The sequence below is a fragment of the Pinus tabuliformis genome, chromosome 1_1 (genome assembly GCF_031772625.1).
Source record: "Pinus tabuliformis cultivar Carrire ecotype Pingquan chromosome 1_1, CPIR1, whole genome shotgun sequence".
Classification (NCBI taxonomy): Eukaryota; Viridiplantae; Streptophyta; class Pinopsida; order Pinales; family Pinaceae; genus Pinus; species Pinus tabuliformis.
The window spans coordinates 58,670,080-58,689,904 of NC_142297.1; the positions used below are offsets into that span (position 1 = coordinate 58,670,080).

The 19,825-nt window shown below is 40.7% G+C and overlaps 1 protein-coding gene and 1 pseudogene across 1 annotated transcript in view; both read right to left on the reverse strand.

The window, feature by feature from the left end:
- LOC149211546 (uncharacterized) overlaps positions 1 to 19,825 on the reverse strand; it is a 195,373-nt gene that overhangs the window by 24,186 nt on the left and 151,362 nt on the right. The gene's annotated exons all lie outside the window — the stretch shown is intronic.
- The window catches only part of LOC149211547 (ubiquitin-activating enzyme E1 2-like), a 45,256-nt pseudogene that overhangs the window by 14,954 nt on the left and 10,477 nt on the right, over positions 1 to 19,825 (reverse strand).

The following is a 19,825-nucleotide window of genomic DNA, read 5'->3' on the forward strand; positions in this document are numbered from 1 at the left end:
AACCTACATCAGATGGATGTCAAGACCGCGTTCTTGCACGGTTCGATCAAATAAGAGGTCTATGTGGAGCAACCCGAAGGATTTGAGATTTATGATTGAAAATCTCATGTATGCAGGTTGAAGAAGGCTCTTTGTGGGCTGAAGCAAGCACCCCAAGCATTGTATGAGAGGACCGATAGCTACTTGATGAAGCTGGGATTCACTAGGAGTGAAGCTGATCCTAACCTTTACTTTAAGGTTGAAGATGACAAGCCTCTCATACTGGTATTGTATGTGGATGACCTCTTTCTAGCAAGTGCATACCCTCTCATTCACAAATGTAAGAGGGAGTTGGCTTCTGAATTTGAAATAAAGAACCAAGGACTTGAAGTGTGGCAGAAGCCAAGGGAAATTTTACTATCTAAAGGAAAATATGTGGTGAAGATTCTGAAAATATTTGGTATGGTGGACTACAAGCCTGTGACTACATCAAGGATCTTAACTTTCAGAAGTTATATGGTAGTGATGCCGGACCAAATTTGGGAAATGCCTCTAAGTTTCAAAAACTCATTCGCGTTGATGTTCTTGGTGAACCTCCGTCCGAACATATGTTTTGCAGTTAACATTGTGAGCTCATATTTGGTTGAGCCTCACTAGATTGGTGCCAAGAATCTTCTAAGATGTCTTCAGGACACAATCTCTCATGGATTGAGATACACTGCCGGAAATATGAAACTGCATGATTATTCGAATGCTGATTGGACAGGTAGTGTGGAGGATCACTAGAGCACTTCTTAGTGTTGTTTCTCTTTGGATTCTGCTTCAATATCATGGATGACCAGGAAGCAGAAGTCAGTTGTCATAAGCACCGCCGAGACCGGATACATATCCACGAGTATGATCTCGTATGAAGCTTCCTGATTGGAGAAAGCTCTTCAGTGAGCTGTTTGTACACATACCACTGTGATTCTCTGTAACATCCAGAGGTGGGATTCAATTATTGAGGAATCTCGTATTCGTCGATTGCTCCAGCAGATAGACATCATATACTACCTTATCTGGCATATGGTAAGTCGATGAGCAAGGAGGCTCCATCGCATTAAGATGATGTACAAGTTGATACACCTTGTCAAAGCCCCGGGGGGGAAGATCTAATCTGTGATTTTCCCAAACGACTTGGTATCGTCAAGAAACCCTTGTACAAGGGTCCTGCATGTTGCATACATTAAGCTCTGGGAGCTCTGGGGACTTGCGGTTCTTACTGGAGCAACATACAACCACAAGGTGACTCACCCTCCCCTGGTGGTGCACACTGGAACAAGATGATTTGCTCTCTTGTGGGACAAGATGATTCGCTCTCTTGTGGAACAGGATGATTCGCTCTCTTGTGTAGCAGGATGATTAGTTCTCCTGTGAGGCCTGGATGATGTGTTCTCCATGGCGAATGTAGCAGGATGATGTGTTCTCCTATGAGGCCTGGATTGATGTGTTCTCCATGGTGATTTTAGCAGGATTGATGTGTTCTCCTGTGAGGCCTGGATTGATGTGTTCTCCTATGAGGCCTGGATTGATGTATTCTCCCTGGCAATTGTGGCAGGATTGATGTGTTCTCCTATAAGGATGGGATTGATTAAGTTCTCTTGTCGAAACATCCTACCCATGCAGTTTAGGACTCATGGGAAGTACCTCTCATCTAATCAATGAGCAGGGAAATGAAGTTAGGGACCATAGTAGTACCGATGGACGCATCGTTGTATCTATCGTACTCCCTATGCTAGGATGACCTCCATTGGTCTGGGATCAATGATACTGGTATGGGACCAATGGTAGGAGTTGTACATACTATGACGTTGACTTCGGGTCGGCTGAGACTGATCTGGAACCAGTGGTACATACTCCAAGACTGACTTCGTGTCAGTGTAGGACTGGTCTGGGACCAGTGAGAGTGGTACATACGATGACGCTGACTTAGGGTCGGTTGAGAGTGGTTTGGGACCAGTGGTACACTCTTTGAGCCTGCAACACTGGTCTGGGACCAGTGAGAGTGGTACATACGATGACGCTGAATTTGAGTCGGTTGAGACTGGTCTGGGACCAGTGGTATGCACTCTGAGACTGTGACTTTGAGTCGGTGGAGGATGATATTGGTCTAGGACCAATGATAAGAGTTGTACCCACTATGATGCTAACTTTGGGTTAGTTGAGACTGGTCTGGGACCAGTGGTACATACTCTGAGACTGACTTGGAGTCAGTATGATACATCCTCAATCATTTCTTCCTCTTCATAATTCGGACAATGCAGAGCAGAACAAAGCAGAGCAGAGTAGATCAGAACAGGGCAGAACAGAACAGAGCAAGAGCAAGCAGGATAGAGCAGGAGTCAAGTTGTACAGTGCAGTGCATTTGATGGATGAATAGCAGCGACCAACAGACAGATTACAGATGGAGTTCCCCCTAGTTGAGAGGGAGTGTTAAATTGGCAACTAGGGCCAAACTCCATGTGGGTCATCTCATTCATGGCTAATAATATTTTTATTAGATTCCTCTCGTCGAGAGGTGTAGGATTGATCTAAAGATCATCCGATTCCGATAAGTATTTATGGAGATATGAAATTATTTTGATTATGGAGTAATTATCTAGCCAACCTACAACTCATGTAGGCTCAGAAGCCCAACAGTCGCATCTATTCAAACATCACAGTTGTGTATAAATACAGGAGGACTTTTCCTCATTTGCACCCACTCATCTCATCACATCTCTCTCTCTACTGCGCAGAAAAGAGACCTTTCTCACACATGTGGAGGAGCAGTTGCAGATTTTAGGGCAGCAACTACAGAAGTGAAGTTTGACCTGCGTGGAGCAGAAGATCTCCTCATCTAAACTGCGTTGTAGGTTCATTTGGACCTCCTTTGAAGGCCGAAACTTTTGGTGGTGGAATCAAGACGATACGACGGTCGGTTTGCGAGATATCGACTGCCCTAGTTTGAAGGACGTTGCTGAAACTGAAGCTGCAACTGCAGATCCAAACTTTGACCAACATGGACCATCAAACCTCCTCTTCTGAACTGCGTTGTAGGCTCATCTGGACCTCCTCTGAAGGCCGTACATTTTGGTGGTGGAATCGAGCCGATCCACGATCGGTTTGGGAGATATTGTCTGCCCTAGTTGGATTGATCTAGGGTTCGCTGCTGCAAATGTAAATCTGATTTATGTACTATTTCTCTCTATTGGATTATTGAAGATAAAGGAAGATTTGATCAAAGGGTTTACCCAATATTTATATTGGTGTTTATCCCTGGCTAGCCGCCAAATCTTGTATCTCTTGTCTTGGGTTGGTTTCTGTCGATCGTTTAATGTTCTATCTACACTTTACTTTATGCATATGTGATTGCTAATCTGTGGATAATAATAATAAAAAGAAGTAAACTGCTATAAGCATTAGAACATACCATAACTTAACACCTACTAAGGGGTAGGTGTGCAATTCCAAAGGAATCTTGTGTTTGAGTTGAGAATTCTTACAAAGATACAAGCAATCTTTATACCATAATGAATCATTTTTCCAACTAAATATATCAGATGTACTGGGATCTTGTTGCAACTTTTGAATGAGTGTCCACACCTCTTCATCATTCTTCCATTCATCCCTTGCTTCGTTTATCCAATCTAGTTGGATAATAGAAATGGTGCAAAGAAATGCTTCCACATCCTCATAATTTCTTGAGAGTACATCTGCAACAACATTTGTCTTCCCTTTCTTGTGATGATTTCAAATTCATAACCCAACATCTTTGTGACCCATTTTTGCTGCTCTTTTGAAAATAATCTTTACTCCAAAAAGTATTTAAGACTATCATGATTTGGTGTTACCTTGAAGTGTCTTCCCATTAGGTCAGGTCGCCATTGCTTTAGTGCATGTAGTATTGCCAACATTTCCTTCTCATAAATAGGTTTGTGTAAATACTTTCCTTTGATTGGACGATTTTCAAAAGCAATGGGTCTTCCTTCTTGCATTAAAATAGTGCCAATTCCATTTCTTGAGGCATCACATTCCATAATAAAAAATTTTGTGAAGTTTGGGGTAGCTAAGACTGATGCTTGGCACACCGCCTCTTTAAGATATTCAAAGACCTTAGTTGCTTTGAAGCAACAAAACTGTAGCTTGTTGACTTTAATGTAAAAATACACAAAAGCATTTGTAATAATAGTTTATTATGTATATATATATATATATATATATATATAATGTACAAGGATGATTGAAAGTTACAATGAGGCCCTGCTTATATACCTCGGCAAGAGTCCTTTCATAATTGGGCATGTCTTTTCACTTAACTAATGACTATTTAAGATAATCATCATTTGATTATTTATTATTTACTTTTATTTGTATTTATTTATTGGTTATGAATTATATTAATAACATTGCCCCTTCCTTCAAAAGCTTTGTCCTCAAAGTTGTATTGCTAACAATTTCTTCATCTTGTGTTTTTCATCTCAACGTATGTAACTCGACGTCACTAGTACCTCCATCTGTATAATTCATTGGTAACATTGTCTGGAATACAGGGTTATCAGTTTTTTAATTAATTTATTTATTTATTTATTATTTATTTTATGATTTTTTTTATTTTTTTAGCCTTCTTTTATAAATTACTTTTATAATATAAAATAATGTAATTAATTAAATTACGTTAACGTAATTTATAATGTAACTATATATGGCTATCAACCGATTATATATATATAGACTACGGTGTATGTGGCTATCATACTGCAATGTACCGACAATTATATCTATCGAATAATACTTATACATGCACCAAACCACGATTTTAGATTTGACCAACACTTATAACATGTGTCGAGCCACGAATTATATGCACTGAGCCCACATGATTTGACATCAGAACCCAGTCATTGACCTTTCGTCTGAGGCACGTCACTTGACGGCAAGGGACGCACTGTTCTTTTAACGAATGTGGGTCAGCCTTTGTTAGAACGGCGGTTGTCGGAACAACGGGAGTTGAGGGTAGAAGCATGACGTCGAGATTCCCTAACAAGACTATCGGGGTGAACGCAGCTTCAACTTTTATATCCTCCTTACCATATTTCTTCCACAATATAGCTGTCGTCCAACCATCTATCTTCTAGTACATATTTTCTTTCTCCCAGGAATCCAAGCGAATGCAAAATCTCGTCTTCGAGCTCCTTCACTAGGATTTCATTCGATTTCGTATCAATTTCAGATTCTGAAGTAAACTCGCATCTTGAAACCCATGATATTCCTTCCATTATTTCTTTCCTGCAATGGTTTCGAAACGCAGACACGAAGTCCAAATCGCTGCATCGGTTTTGAAACGCAAACTGAGGGATGAAAGGAAAAACCTATTGTGCTTTAAGGCTCTGAAAGCCTCTGGTGCCACAGAAGAAAAGACTACTTTGCGGGCCACACATAACACAAACATTGCTAACACAATGTTCTCCGGTTCAACCTGTCAATCAAGGTTGTCATTGATGTCAATATGGCATTAACTAAGATGTCAATATTCTTGAGATGCTTGGTTCCAGACGATGATGCCACGACTCTTGGTGGGTGGTTGACTAGGATAACATCAATGAAGATGTCAAGTCACGAAGAAGTCATACCACTAATGAAGGAAGCCCTAAGAAGTACTTGAATTAACTATAACATTGCATGTGCCTTGATGATCTCCCTTGATGACATATGGAGTCATACACTTTATGATGTCATACCTAAATGAATGACCACAATTGATGATGGCATTTGATGAAGGTTGGAAGACTAGACAATGACATGGAAGATCACATTTGATTGTTAGAAAACTACTTGAAACCTGTTGGACACAGATTGTCATTGATGTCAATATGGCAATATTCGAGGAGCAAATAGAGACGAGAGGAGCAGACAGAGCCGAAGAAGAGGAGCACACAGAGCCATCGAAGCAGAAACCATATAAATATGCATTAACGTAAACGGAGGCAGAATACTATGAATCCCCGGCAAATACACTATCAGAGTTGCGCAGATGGACAGCAGATACAACACGACGGGTAGATCCAACGGTCGCAGGCAATAAAGATGCACGCAGGTTAACGAGCGGGAGAACGGGCAGAAGAGGGATGTGGGCCATCGGATCAGGGCGCGTGGATCCAACGATAATCGAGAGCGGAAGTCGCGCGGAGGTTAACGGCCGGGGGACAGGCAGTTTCGCGGGCGGGCGGTATTCCCCGCACCGCCTACGGAGCAACGGCGGTATCCGTATATGACTGCGCGATCCAATTGTTTCGCGACACGTGGCGGACAAAAACCACCGCCCCTGGGGGTATCGCGTGCGCAAGTTCACCGGGCGGGAGTTGCGAACGCCGTTAGATCTTGTGGCGGATGATCAAACGGCTGGGATAATCGCACAAGTTTCGAGGTTTGCAATGGTAGGGTTTTCACTGCAAACTCCTCTGTCGACAGTAAGCTCATAGCGGGTTCCGACGACCTCTTCAACTTGGAAATCCAGAGTAAACGTGTCCACTTTGGCACCATATCCACTCAGAAGCTGATTATTGTTCAGGGTTCATTTAATAGGTCACTCTTTGAATCAGCATGGGTGCCGAAAGGCTTAGCGCACTTCCTCAGCCATTCCAACTGAGGGTTTTGACATCTAGGTGCTTTCTGGACCAATGTTGTTAAAAGCGCGACGGGATTAAATCGGTGCCGGGAATAAAGCGGAAAAAATCGGAAAAAGCGGAAAAAAGCGGGAAAAAAAGTTTGGTACAAAAATATTCATTTTTTTTCATTTTTTTTTCAATTTTTTTAATATCTAAACCATCTACAACATAAAATAAATACATTGACACATAAATATGATAAAAAAACTAATATATAAGATGTTTAATATCATTTCTAACGCTAAAATCACACATAACATTGAATCATGTCCTGAATAGTAAGTCCTGACTCATGAGTCCCAGCTCAGCCTCAAAATATCAACAAAAAATATAATAATGTATCTCATCATGTCATAATGTCATATACAATAAAATGAAAGTCTAATGACAAAAAAAAAATCCAAATTTTCATTATAAAATGACCAAAAAAAATCCAAATTTTCATTATAAAACTCGCTGCCCCGCGCACCCGAGCTTTTTTGCGAAAAAAGCGGGCTTTTTTCAAAAAAGCGGCAAAAAAATTTTAGGCGCTTTTTTCCCATAAAAAGCGCGATTAAATCGGCTTAGGGAAAAAAGCGCGCGATTTAATCGCGCTTTTAACAACACTGTTCTGGACCACTGAGGTTTTATAATATTGATTGGGGTTTTACCGCTGCAGAGGACAACCCCAGAACAGTTTCTATTATGACTTTTAGGCTTTCTGTTGCGAGCTAGGGATTTTAAGTTGATACTGAACTCAGTCTTTGGAAGAAGTGACAGCTTCTTCGGCGTTCCAAACAGTATTTTACTTCCTCTGTAATTTATATTTGTCAGCTACCATTTTCTTTTGATTAACATTAAAATCAAGCGAGTCAGAGGAAATGACAGCGACTGAGGAGGAAGCCTAAGAGACGGTGTAAGCGGAAACGAATGGACAAAGGCATGGGAATATATAAAACAGTAGAAACAGAGAACTGTTGGTGCGGTTATGGTGGTGAAGAACCCGAGGGTGAGATAGTAGAAGCAGCAGAGGCAAAAGAGGCAGAAAAAGCAGCGGAGACTGTAGAGACAGCAGAAGCAGCAGAGGTAGGAGAGCAAGAGTGAGACAACCTCAGCTGAATAGAGTGCAGCAGCATACCTATTTATTCCAAGGTTGGGTTGGAACCCAAGAGGTTGGAGCCTCAGAACTGAACAGGACTGAAGTCATTGGGGTAGGTGCTCCTAAGTGTAGAACCACTGCAAAACAGAGTTGGTGCTCTGGAGGTTGGAGCCTCACTGAAGTCCAAGTTGGAGCTTGGCAACTATTCACAATCAGATTCATACTTATATTGTATTTATTTCTTTGCAATGTCTTGAGTTTTAAAAAAAGCATTAAATTCAGCTGTTGATTTCTGTGTTTTGTGTATACATATACATATCTATATAGGTTGTTGGCAATCACTAGAACAATTAAAAAAATTAAATAGTAAGAAATACTGATTCACCCCCCCTCTCAGTATTTCCAACAATTGGTATCAGAGCAGGCTTCTTCATACTAGCCTAACAGCTTGAAGAAGGATCCGTAGCCATGATGAGAAACCACGAAGCATCAGGAAGACCTCCTTTGTTCGATGGCACTAACTTTGGTTTCTAGAATAAAAGAATGACTTACTACTTAATGTCCCTTGGACCTGAAGTCTGGCATTTTGTTCAAAATGAATACAAAACTACTTCCACTCTTCCAACAGACCAAGACAAGAGGAAAGCCTACATCGCAAATGCAAAGGCCATGAACTCCATCACTAGTGGAATCACTGATTCCGAGTTTACAAAAATCATGCACTATACCTCAGCCAAAGAAATGTGGAAGAAGCTAGTTGGCTTGTACGATGGAGACTCAAAAGTCAAAAAGGCAAAGCTTCAAACTCATAGAAGACAATTTGAAAGTTTGAGGATGGAAGATGAAAAAGATATTGCAGCATACCTCCTCCGAGTAGCTGAAGTGGTAAATTCCCTGAAAGGATTGGACGAAAAAGTTGAAGAAAGTACCATTGTTCAAAAGGTATTAAGGTCGCTTCCAGATAGGTTTGACTCCAAAATAAGCGCTATAGAAGAAGCAAAGGATCTAGATACCCTCAAAATGGATGAACTCCATGGAATTCTCACTGCCTATGAAATGAGGAAAGGTGGCCCAAGCTCCAAAGATGCAGCGTTCAAGGCCTCAAGGTCAAAGAAGGGGAAAGAAAGGAATGACTGTAGTGATGAGTCAGATGTGGAATCCGAATTGGCTCAATTTGTACGAAAGCTGAAGAAAGGATCTAAGCTTAAAGGCAAGTATCCTCTTATTTGTTTTAAATGTGGTAAAATAGGTCATTATGCAACAAAATGTCCTCATAAACATGACAGTGATGATAAAGGAAATTCTAAAAGAATGGCACATAAAAAGAAAGGGTTCAATAAGAAAAATTTCTTCTCCAAGCAAGATGAGTCTGATGAGGATGAGTTTATGGTCATCAAAAGGAAATCGGATGAAGAAAGCGATCATGATGAAAGCAAAGAAGCATTATTCATGGCACTCGCAGATGATGATGACTCAAGGCTAGAAGGAAATGTAGATGAACTGTTAATAAGTGCCATTGAAGAAAATGAGAAACTACGGAACAAAATCATTTCTCTCAAAGTGGAAAATGAGGAAATAAGAAGGAGAGAAGATCTCTTGGAAGCAAAGCTTAAAGAAAAGGAAGAGACTTGTGAAGAACACGAGACCGAAATAGTGTCTCTGAGAAAGGAGTTGGAGCAAATTAAAAAGGGTTGTAAAAGCTCTCAAATACTTGAGACTATTCTGAAAAATCAAAAACCTCAACGTGACAAGTCTGGAATAGATTTCAAAGGAGAATCCTCAAGCACTAAGAATAATGCGAAAAGCTATGCCGATGCACTTTCCTGCAATCCAAAAGATGAAAAGTGCACCCAAGATCCCAAGAAAGAAGAGAGAATTACTCCAAAGAAGAATGTGGAGTCGAATCATGGACACTACAGCAAATACAAACCTATACTCCACTAAGGGCCCATCGCAAATCCAAAGAACGAGGGAGGAGTAATTCCCAGGAAGGAAATCGACTCAAACCGTGGTTGCTTCAACAAGTACAAAACCATCTTTCTTGGACACTGCTTTCACTGTAAAAACTTCGGTCATCAAGCCAGACAATGTATGGCTCACAGAAATGAAAAGACAAAGCTAAAGGATAGAATAATCAACTCATATGCCCCCAAAAGGCAGGGACAAATCAAAACCTTTAATACATTTGATCCCTTGACCAAATTTGATCTGATTTTCTCTTTCTACTACAATAATGGACACTATGAACAAGACTGCCCACTCAAAGGAAGAAATACGAGTAGCAAGAACTCCAGCGTGGACAAATGCGGCCTGGCTCTATATGCTCAAAATAATGGAAACCAGTGGTTTATAGATAGTGGGTGCTCCAGACACATGATAGGAGACAGAAGGAAGTTTGTCTCACTGAGCAAAAAGGAAGGGAATGTGTCCTTTGGAAGCGGATCTGGCAGAATTGCAGGAAAAGGAACAGTTACTCTGATCAATGGAAAAGGAAAAGCTCAAGATGCTCTGCTGGTTGATGGACTCAAACACAACCTCTTGAGTGTCAGCCAAATCTGTGATCAAGGACATAAGGTTGTTTTCAGCACCAAAGACTGTGAAATAAGGAACTCTGCCTCAGGGAAACTTGTGGCAAAAGGGGTGAGGACACCAGACAACATTTACATTCTGAACAAGATTCAAGAAAATAAATGCTACCTGAGTCAGACAGATGAGAGTTGGCTGTGGCACAAGCGACTTGGACATACAAGCTTCGAAAATCTGATCAATATCAGCAAGATAAAAGCTGTACGAGACATCCCAAGGCTGTTCAAACCAAATCAAGCAGTATGTGGTCCATCTCAACATGGAAAGCAGACCAGAATTAGCCACAAGACAAATGAACACTCTACATCGAAGCCCTTAGAGATCATCCATGTTGATGTATGTGGGCCAACTAGAAATCAAACTCCAAGGAGAAAGGTACTTTGTGTTATTTGTTGATGATTATACTAGAATGATGTGGATATATTTCATAAAGTATAAATCTGAAACTTTTGAGTGTTTCAAGAATCTAAAAGCCCTTGTAGAAAAAGAAAAAGATTCAAAAATTAAGTGCCTCAAAACAGAAAAGGGAGGAGAATTCACATCAAACGAGTTTAGTGAGTTCTGTAATATTCATGGAATTAAAAGGGAATTCTCGGCTGCCAGAACACCTCAGCAAAATGGGGTAGTTGAAAGAAGAAACCGAACAGTCCAAGAAATGGCAAGAAGTATGCTATTAGCAGTAGACTTACAGCCTAGATTCTGGATAGAAGCAGTAGGGACAACTGTCTACACACTGAATCGAACTCAATTAAGACCAAATTGTGATAAAACTCCTTATGACGTATGGAAAGGAAGACCTGCTTCGGTGAAGTACTTCAAGATCTGTGGAAGCAATCGCTTCATAAAAATAAATGATGGTTCACCGGGAAAGTTTGATTCTCGAGTTGATGAAGGGATATTTCTTGGATACTCTACACGGAGCAAGGCTTACAAGTGCTACAATTATCGACTGAAGAAAATAGTGGAAAGCATTGATGTAAAGGTTGATGAAGATCTTCCAGTAAAGGAAATTGAAGAACATGAAGATGACTCTCTCATTGAAGAAGAAGAACCTAAAGAAGAAGAAATAGATGAGGAAGAAGAAGAAGAAGAAGAGGAAAGAGAACCACCTAATACCCCTTCTAAGACGAAGTATGTCCAAAGACACCATCCAGAAGAGCAGATCATTGGCGATAAAGATGAAGGTGTGCAGACCCGAAGAAGGATAACAATTACACCCAAGAGAAAAGTCATTGCCCTCGTATCTATGATAGAATCAGAAACATTTGCAGAAGCAAGGATCCTCATTGGGTAAAAGCCATGGAAGAAGAAATGACCCAAATTGAGAAGAACAAGACATGGGAGCTAGTACCTCATCCAAAGGATAAAAACATAATAGGAACCAAATGGGTGTTCAAAAATAAAATGAATGAGGAAGAACAGGTTATCAGAAACAAGGCAAGACTTGTCTGCAAAGGCTATTCACAAATTGAAGGAATTGACTTTGAAGAGACATTTGCACCAGTGGCCCGTATGGAAGCTATCAGAATGTTCTTGGAATTTGCTTGCTCAAAAGGATTCAAAATCTATCAAATGGACATGAAATCAGCATTTCTAAATGGGGAACTCGAGGAAGTCTACATGGAGCAGCCAGAAGGTTTTGATCTAACAACAGGAAAGGACTTAGTTTGTAAGTTGAAAAAGGCTTTATATGGGTTGAAACAAGCTCCTAGAGCTTGGTATGCAAGACTGGATCACTATCTACAACAACAAGGCTTCAAAAAGGGAGTGGCTGGAAGCAATCTATACATAAAGACAGATCAAGGTAAGTTACTAGTTGCTCTTGTTTATGTCAATGATCTGATTTTTGCTAGTAATAATGATGAAATGAGCCATGAATTTTCTCAAAACATGTCAAAAGAGTTTGAAATGTCAATGATAGGAGAGCTGTCCCACTTCCTTGGACTTCAAATATCTCAAACCAGAGTAGGATTGTGTATATCTCAAACCAAATATCTAAAAGACATGCTCAAAAAATATGGAATGGAGGATTGTGCACCAATGAGCACACCTATGACCAGAAACTGCAAACTGAGCAAAGATGATGACTCCCCTCTAGTAGATGCAACTCATTACAGGTCAATGATTGGAGCCCTTCTATACTTAACAGCTACACGACCAGACATAATGCAAGCAGTAGGAATGGTGGGAAGATTTCAATCTGCTCCCAAACAATCCCATTTATTAGTTGTAAAAAGAATTCTCAGATATCGAAAGGGAACTTCTGATTTCGGTCTTTGGTACCCAAAGGACTCAACACTGACTGTAACTGCATACACCGATGCTGATTGGGCTGGAAATATAGATGATCGGAAAAGCACTAGTGGAAATGCATTCTTCCTAGGAGACTGTTTGGTATCCTAGCTCAGCAAAAAACAGTTATCCATATCATTATCCACAGCCGAAACTGAGTATATTGTTGCAGCAGACTGTTGTTCTCGGATACTATGGATGAAGGAAGCTCTAAAAGATCTCGACATATGTACAAATCAACCAATTTTTGTCTATTGTGACAACCCAAGTGCTATCAGTCTCAGCAAAAATCTTGTGATGCACTCAAGAACCAAACACATACCAATCAAGTATCATTTCCTCCGTGAACAAGTAGCTGAACAAAACATCGTCCTGGAATATATCAGTACTAAGGAGCAGATAACTGATATTTTCACAAAACCTCTTCCTCGAGAAGCATTCGAACATCTGCGTCAAAAGATGGGGGTTATTTCTTTATCATCACTCAAGTTCATTCATAAAGATGTAGCAGGACAAGGGGAGCAGTTTGACAGGGGGAGTCCATATGCATCCCTTTGCCATTGATGTCAAAGGGGGAGAAAGCAGAAGAATATTGCCATCAATAACAAAGGGGGAGATTGTTGGACACAGATTGTCATTGATGTCAATATGGCAATATTCGAGGAGCAGATAGAGACGAGAGGAGCAGACAGAGCCGAAGAAGAGGAGCACACAGAGCCATCGGAGCAGAAACCATATAAATATGCATTAACATAAACGGAGGCGGAATACTATGAATCCTCGGCAAATACACTATCAGAGTTGCGCAGATGGACGGCAGATACAGCACGACGGGCAGATCCAACGGTCGTGGGCGATAAAGATGCACGCAGGTTAACGAGCGGGAGGACGGGCGGAAGAAGGATGCGGGCCTTCGGATTAGGGCGCGATGGATCCAACGGTGATCGGGAGCGGAAGTCGCGCGGAGGTTAACGGCCGGGGGACAAGCGGTTCCGCGGGCAAGTGGTACTCCCCGCACCGCCTACAGAGCAACGGCGGTATCCGTATATGATTGCACGATCCAGTTGTTTCGCGACACGTGGCGGACAAAAACCACCGCCCCCGTGGGCTATCGTGTGCGCAAGTTCGCGAGGCGGGAGTTGCGAACGCAGCCAAATCTTGTGGCGGATGATCGAACGGCTGGGATAACCGCGCACGTTTCGGGGTTTGCAATGGTAGGATTTTTCTCTGCAAACTCCTCTGTCGATAGTAAGCTCATAGCGGGTTCCGATGACCTCTTCAACTTGGAAATCTAGAATAAATGTGTCTGCTTTGGCACCATATCCACTCAGAAGCTGATTATTGTTCAGGGTTCATTTAACAGGTCACTCTTTGGCTCAGCATGGGTGCCGAAAGGCTTAGCGCACTTCCTCAACCATTCCAACCGAGCGTTTTGACATCTAGGTGCTTTCTGGACCACTGAGGTTTTATAAGATTGATTGGGGTTTTAACGTTGCAAAGGACAACCCCAGAACAGTTTTTATTATGACTTTTAGGCTTTCTACTGTGAGCTAGGGATTTTAAGTTGGCATTGAACTCTACTAGTTAATGGACTGAACTCGGTCTTTGGAAGAAGTGACAGCTTCTCCAACTTTCCACACAGTATTTTACTTCCTCTGTAATTTATATTTGTCAGCTATCATTTTCTTTTGATTAACATTAAAATCAAGCGAGTCAAAGGAAACGACAGCGACTGAGGAGGAAGCCTAAGAGACAGTGTAAGCGGAAATGAATGGACAAAGGCATGGGAATGTATAAAACAGTAGAAACAGAGAACTGTTGGTGCGATTATGGTGGTGAAGAACCCGAGGGTGAGATAGTAGAAGCAACAGAGGCAAAAGAGGCAGAAAAACAGCGGAGGCTGTAGAGACAGCAGAAGCAACAGAAGCAGGAGAGCAGGGATGAGACAACCTCAGTTGAATAGAGTGCAGTAGCATACCTGTTTATTCCAAGGTTGGGTTGGAGCCCAAGAGGTTGGAGCCTCAGAACTGAACAGGACTGAAGTCATTGGGGTAGGTGCTCCTAAGTGCAGAACCACTGCAAAACAGAGTTGGTGCTCTGGAGGTTGGAGCCTCACTGAAGTCCAAGTTGGAGCTTGGCAACTATTCACAATCAGATTTATACTTATATTGTATTTATTTCTTTGCACTGTCTTGAGTTTTAATAAAAGCATTAAATTCAGCTGTTGATTTCTATGTTCTGTGTATACATATACATATCTATATAGGTTGTTGGCAATCACTAGAACAATTAAAAAAAATTAAATAGTAAGAAATACTGATTCACCCCCCCTCTCAGTATTTCCAACAAAACCTTCCTAATAATGTTGCCTATGACATATCACTGCACCATTATAAGATGACACGAGATGATACACTCATTGTTGGATACTACATGATGATATTATGATCCTATGATGATGAAGAAGTCAAACAATGAAGAAGCCAAACAATGAAGAAGCTAAACAATGGAGACCCCAAACAAGAGAAGCCATACTATCCTAATCATTTTCTACACTAAATAATTCAAGGACAGTCACAAAGAAAAATAATTGTTGCAACCTTAGAGGGCAACCTTTTAACATGGGAACTAGACCATCTGAAAGAGGACTTTTTCCTCTTTCTAATGAGCCCTTATTTGTCCCGAAACTCCTAGTAGTTTGTGAGATATCGAAATTTTTTTGAGTTAAGGAAAATAACCCTGTCATTGAGCTGACCTATGCTCAAGGACACAAGTCGGCCTCCAAACAGGGACGTGTCTTTTCGTTTTGCTGTGCAAAAACTACCATTTATTAGGGATTTTGGACATCATTCTTGCCATCTAATTCGGTAAAAATCTCAAGACCTCGGCCAACATCACAGGAAGAAGGAGAAAGCTTAAACAAATCGTTTTTGGGTTTGATATTATTGAACACTTGTTGAAACAGCTTTGCGATGATTGCAGCTTTGCGATGATTGCATACATCTCTGCCTGAACAGAAGTACCTCGGACCTGTAATAGAGTTCATTACAGTGCTCGGATCTCTATAAAAACGGTGTCTTTGACTCCTTAAAAAACTCGGATTAGACAGTGGACTATGGTGTAAACCTCAAACTCAGACTATGGATTTATTTCAGTGCTCAAATTCTTGACTAAGGTCTCAAACTGCAGTATCTTAACTATGATCATTCAACAGTGTTAACCTTTCAACTCAAGCAGTGATAATCCTCCTCGAACTATGGTAAAAGAACTTGTGATGTGACTGTATTGCGATAAATTCTCCTCAGGTAGAAATACACCTTCAAAACTGTGTAGCGTTTTTCAATGGTGATACTTCTTTGGCTTATGCATCAACAACCTTTTGGGCTAAGTTTAATTACCTCAGATAGCTCAGACTAAGGAGAAGATACCTCGGACTGTGTGAAACAGTTTGGTGTATGGTAAAAGCAATGTGACACAGATTAAGTGATTGTGCCTAAAAATCAAGTGGACCGGACAACTGCATCATTTGGACAGTGGCTTGAGGGTGAGACAATGGCTTGGATAGAAGCGTGCAGCGACTTGATATTTGTGACATAGTTGTACCTTGGTGTTACTCCAGGACTATGAACTAAGATTGTCGCAGTTTCAAGTGTGAAGTCTATGGTGGAGTTGTTTGAAGTTAACCGCAAGTGAAGTCAAGCACAAAGTACAGTGAATTGAACAGTGAAGGGGCAAGCCAAAGACAACCAAATAGGTTGTTGAGAAGCCTTAAGAGATCTTGAAGATAACACTAAAGACTGTGATGCATAGTCATCATGCGGTGAATTGGAGAATCTGATTAGGTACCATGAAGGATAGTGGAGACACCTTCATGTGAAGAGATCAAGGTTGTCATTGATGACATATCATGGAGACTAGAGTGAAGATTAAGTGAAGATTGAAAGGGTTTGTTGAAGAAGACATTGGGAGTCGTGAAGTATAACCAAATACATCTTGACAAAGTGAAGCTAATGGTTGGATCCCAAGAGGTTGGAACCTCAAAAAGACAAGGTTGGTACCTTTGGAAAATAGGGTTGGAGCCCTAGAGGATCAGAGTCTTCAAGAAACCAACTCAGAGCCTGAACCAGATATAGGGTTGGTGCCTCAAAATTGACAAGGTTGGAGCCTTGGAAGTCCAAGTTGGTGGTTGGCAAATATAGGTTGGAGCCTGGAAGATTGAAGATCGGTGTCTTCATCAAGGGTTGGAGCCCAACATATATTGTACTTGATTCATTGTAAAGAAGAAATTAGTAAAAGCATCTATTCTTATTGTTTACTTTTTGTTCTAAATATAAGTGATCTAACTAGTACAAATAACAATTGAAAATAAATATTGATTCACCCCCCCCCCTCAGTATTTCCAACAACCTCATTAAGCAGCCGCTCATTCTCCGCATTAATTTCATCCAGCCACTCTTTCGTAAATGGGTAACACTTGGATCCATAAAATTCTATGATAAAATATGGAGTAAACGACAATTCCCAATGTACTTTCCCATTTGGATTTATAACAACTACCTTGGGCATAGTCGAAACTTGGCAGTATCGAAACAATTTCTTTATAGTCTTGTCTCCAAATGGCAAAGCTAGCCATGGCATCCTGGCAATAACCTTTTGAAACTGCTTATCCCAAAGACCACTTATGAATTTGGTTGACGAAACTAAAGCGTTCCATTGTTTAGAGACGCAGCTAAATCTGAGCAAGTGTTCAAGTGACAGCCACGACAATATCTTGGCAATGATAGGATTGCAAGTGTTCTCCAGCTCCTTCCTCTTGTCATCAAACTCATCAGCATCTGCAAGCTGGTTGGCATCCAGCCACTGTATAGTCTGTTCAATGGCATCCTCAATCTTCTTCTTATCAGATGGATCTAACTTTGCTGCAATCTTATCATCTCGAATGGTGTTCCTTATGTTGTAAGCATAGTTCTCCAAGGAGTTCTTGGCCTCTACCTTCTTCTTGTGTTTGGTAAATATGCTGCTATAAATCAATGATTTCCCACATGACACAAAGCAGACATCTAAGCCTTTAGCTTGCAACCATTCTAACAGGTCTTGAATAGTAGGATTCTCGTAAAAAACCCATCGATCCCATACAGACCAGCTTAGGTTCAGGTGCTTTGTTATCTTTGGGGGAATAGGTTTGGCCATAGAGAATAGAGGGAGTGCCAAATCTGCAAAAGTGTTGCGATACTTTTCAACCCTATTGCCTAATATAACCTTGTAAAGCTCGAGACACACTAGACCAATGGCCATCGCAGTGGTAGTTGCAATTGCAGGAATTATTCTGCAAGCTATGAACTTGGCCCTGAGCTTATCCACCTCAGGTATGTTATAGTTCCTTGCTCTCATATTAGCAAGTCCAACTATAAGCTCCATGTAATAATTGGTATCATCATCCTTTTCAAACTGAATAGGATTCATGCAAAAACATGAAGGCAGATTTTTAATACCACTTTCTAATGTTATGATCAGTCTATCAATCAGTGTAATATCATCATCAACAGATGTAGAAGGGTTCACATCTGTAGCTTTCTCATATGTCACAATTTTCACCCCTTCTTTTGGCTCGAAAACTAGAATATACACTCTCTCTACCACCTCTGCTAATCTCCTTGAAATTGAAGCCCAGACCAGAATGGGAATGCCATATGTATTAGCTCTTAAGATTGAGGCTACAAGAAATAGGAACATGTCACTGGGATCATGGGAAGTAAAGTTCAGGGGTTTTGGGAAACACTTGGGAGCAGACCAGAATGGTGCCCCTGTGCTTGAGGTTGCATTCTCAGGGAAGTTTAAAATAAGTTTCTTTACATGATTTGAAAAGTAATCCTCAAACTTTTATCTAGCCCAATAGATACAATCTTCAAATGTTAGGCATCTTTGTGAAACCAAATAATTGACAACAGACGCCAAAAGTTGCCTGGCTTGAGCATCCCCTACAGAATTGATTGTTGTTATGTATTCTCTTGGTTTGGAAAGAAAAGCATTTACTTCAGCTGGAGTTTTGTCTAAAAGCCCCTCAAATTCAAACCTTGCCCATGTGAGACAGTGGTAGATATTATGTGGAAATGAGTGAAGCGTGCACATGGGTGTCCGCTTTTCAGGGGGATCTTGTGATACTCCATAGTTCTAACCAGTGTTGCACAAATCGGGAAAAAATCACGATAATATAGTATTATCGCGATTTTTTCAAAATGGCGATTAAATCGGGCAATAAAATCAGAGTTTTTTTGGCCGATTTTTTCGAAAAAATTGCGATTTTTTCGATAAAAATCGCAGACCTGTCGGGCAGCGCATGTTTATTACGAAAACCGTGATTTTTTTTTATTTGGACAGCAGAGGGCGCGGTGGGGTTTGGAGACTTGGAGATTTTGGAGCTAAATCAACTACCTGGAGGAGAAAATCGAAGAGTGAGCTAAGGAGGAGACACATTATCTCCATAAAACTGGTATGGGCACCAACGTTTAGTGTTTTTATTGTTTTGTAACTTGGTTTTTGTTTTTTTTCTATGTTTCTGGTTGGGTTTGGAATGGGATTTTTGACATTTGTCCAATGTAATGTTTTTTTAGTTTTTTTGGTTGTGTTTGGAATGGGGTTTTTCACATTTGTCCAATGTATTATTTTTTAGTTTTTTTGGTTGGGTTTGGAATAGGGTTTCTTAAATTGTATGTAATTTTTTTTATTTTTTGTACAATATAAATAGTAAAATATTAAATTGTAAGTTTGTAACTTGTAAATACTAAATTGTAATCCTTATTTTTCCATAGGTTCACCGAAACACCATTCAAGTTTTCAACTTCAAAGTTCAAAATCAAACATGCCAAAGAAACTGGACCCTTTCTAGGAATTTGGTGAACCTGCTACTCCGAATGATAGATAAACTTATCTTGCAAGTTGTGTGGGCACCATATGTCTGGGGGTGTACAGATTGAAGTATCACCTTGCACAAATCCCTGGATTTGATGTAGGGCCTTGCACAAACACAAATCCTGAACTTATCCAAAGAGCCATGAAAGCATTGGAAACTTTAGACCACACTAGAGAGGCCAAAGCAGAAATGAAGAGGCAACTAAAAAAGTCAGTTGAACAAGGAAGTGGCAATGGTTCTACTGCAGCATCAACCAACCCGGTAGCTGCCTCATCATTTTTTGTTCCTCGAACC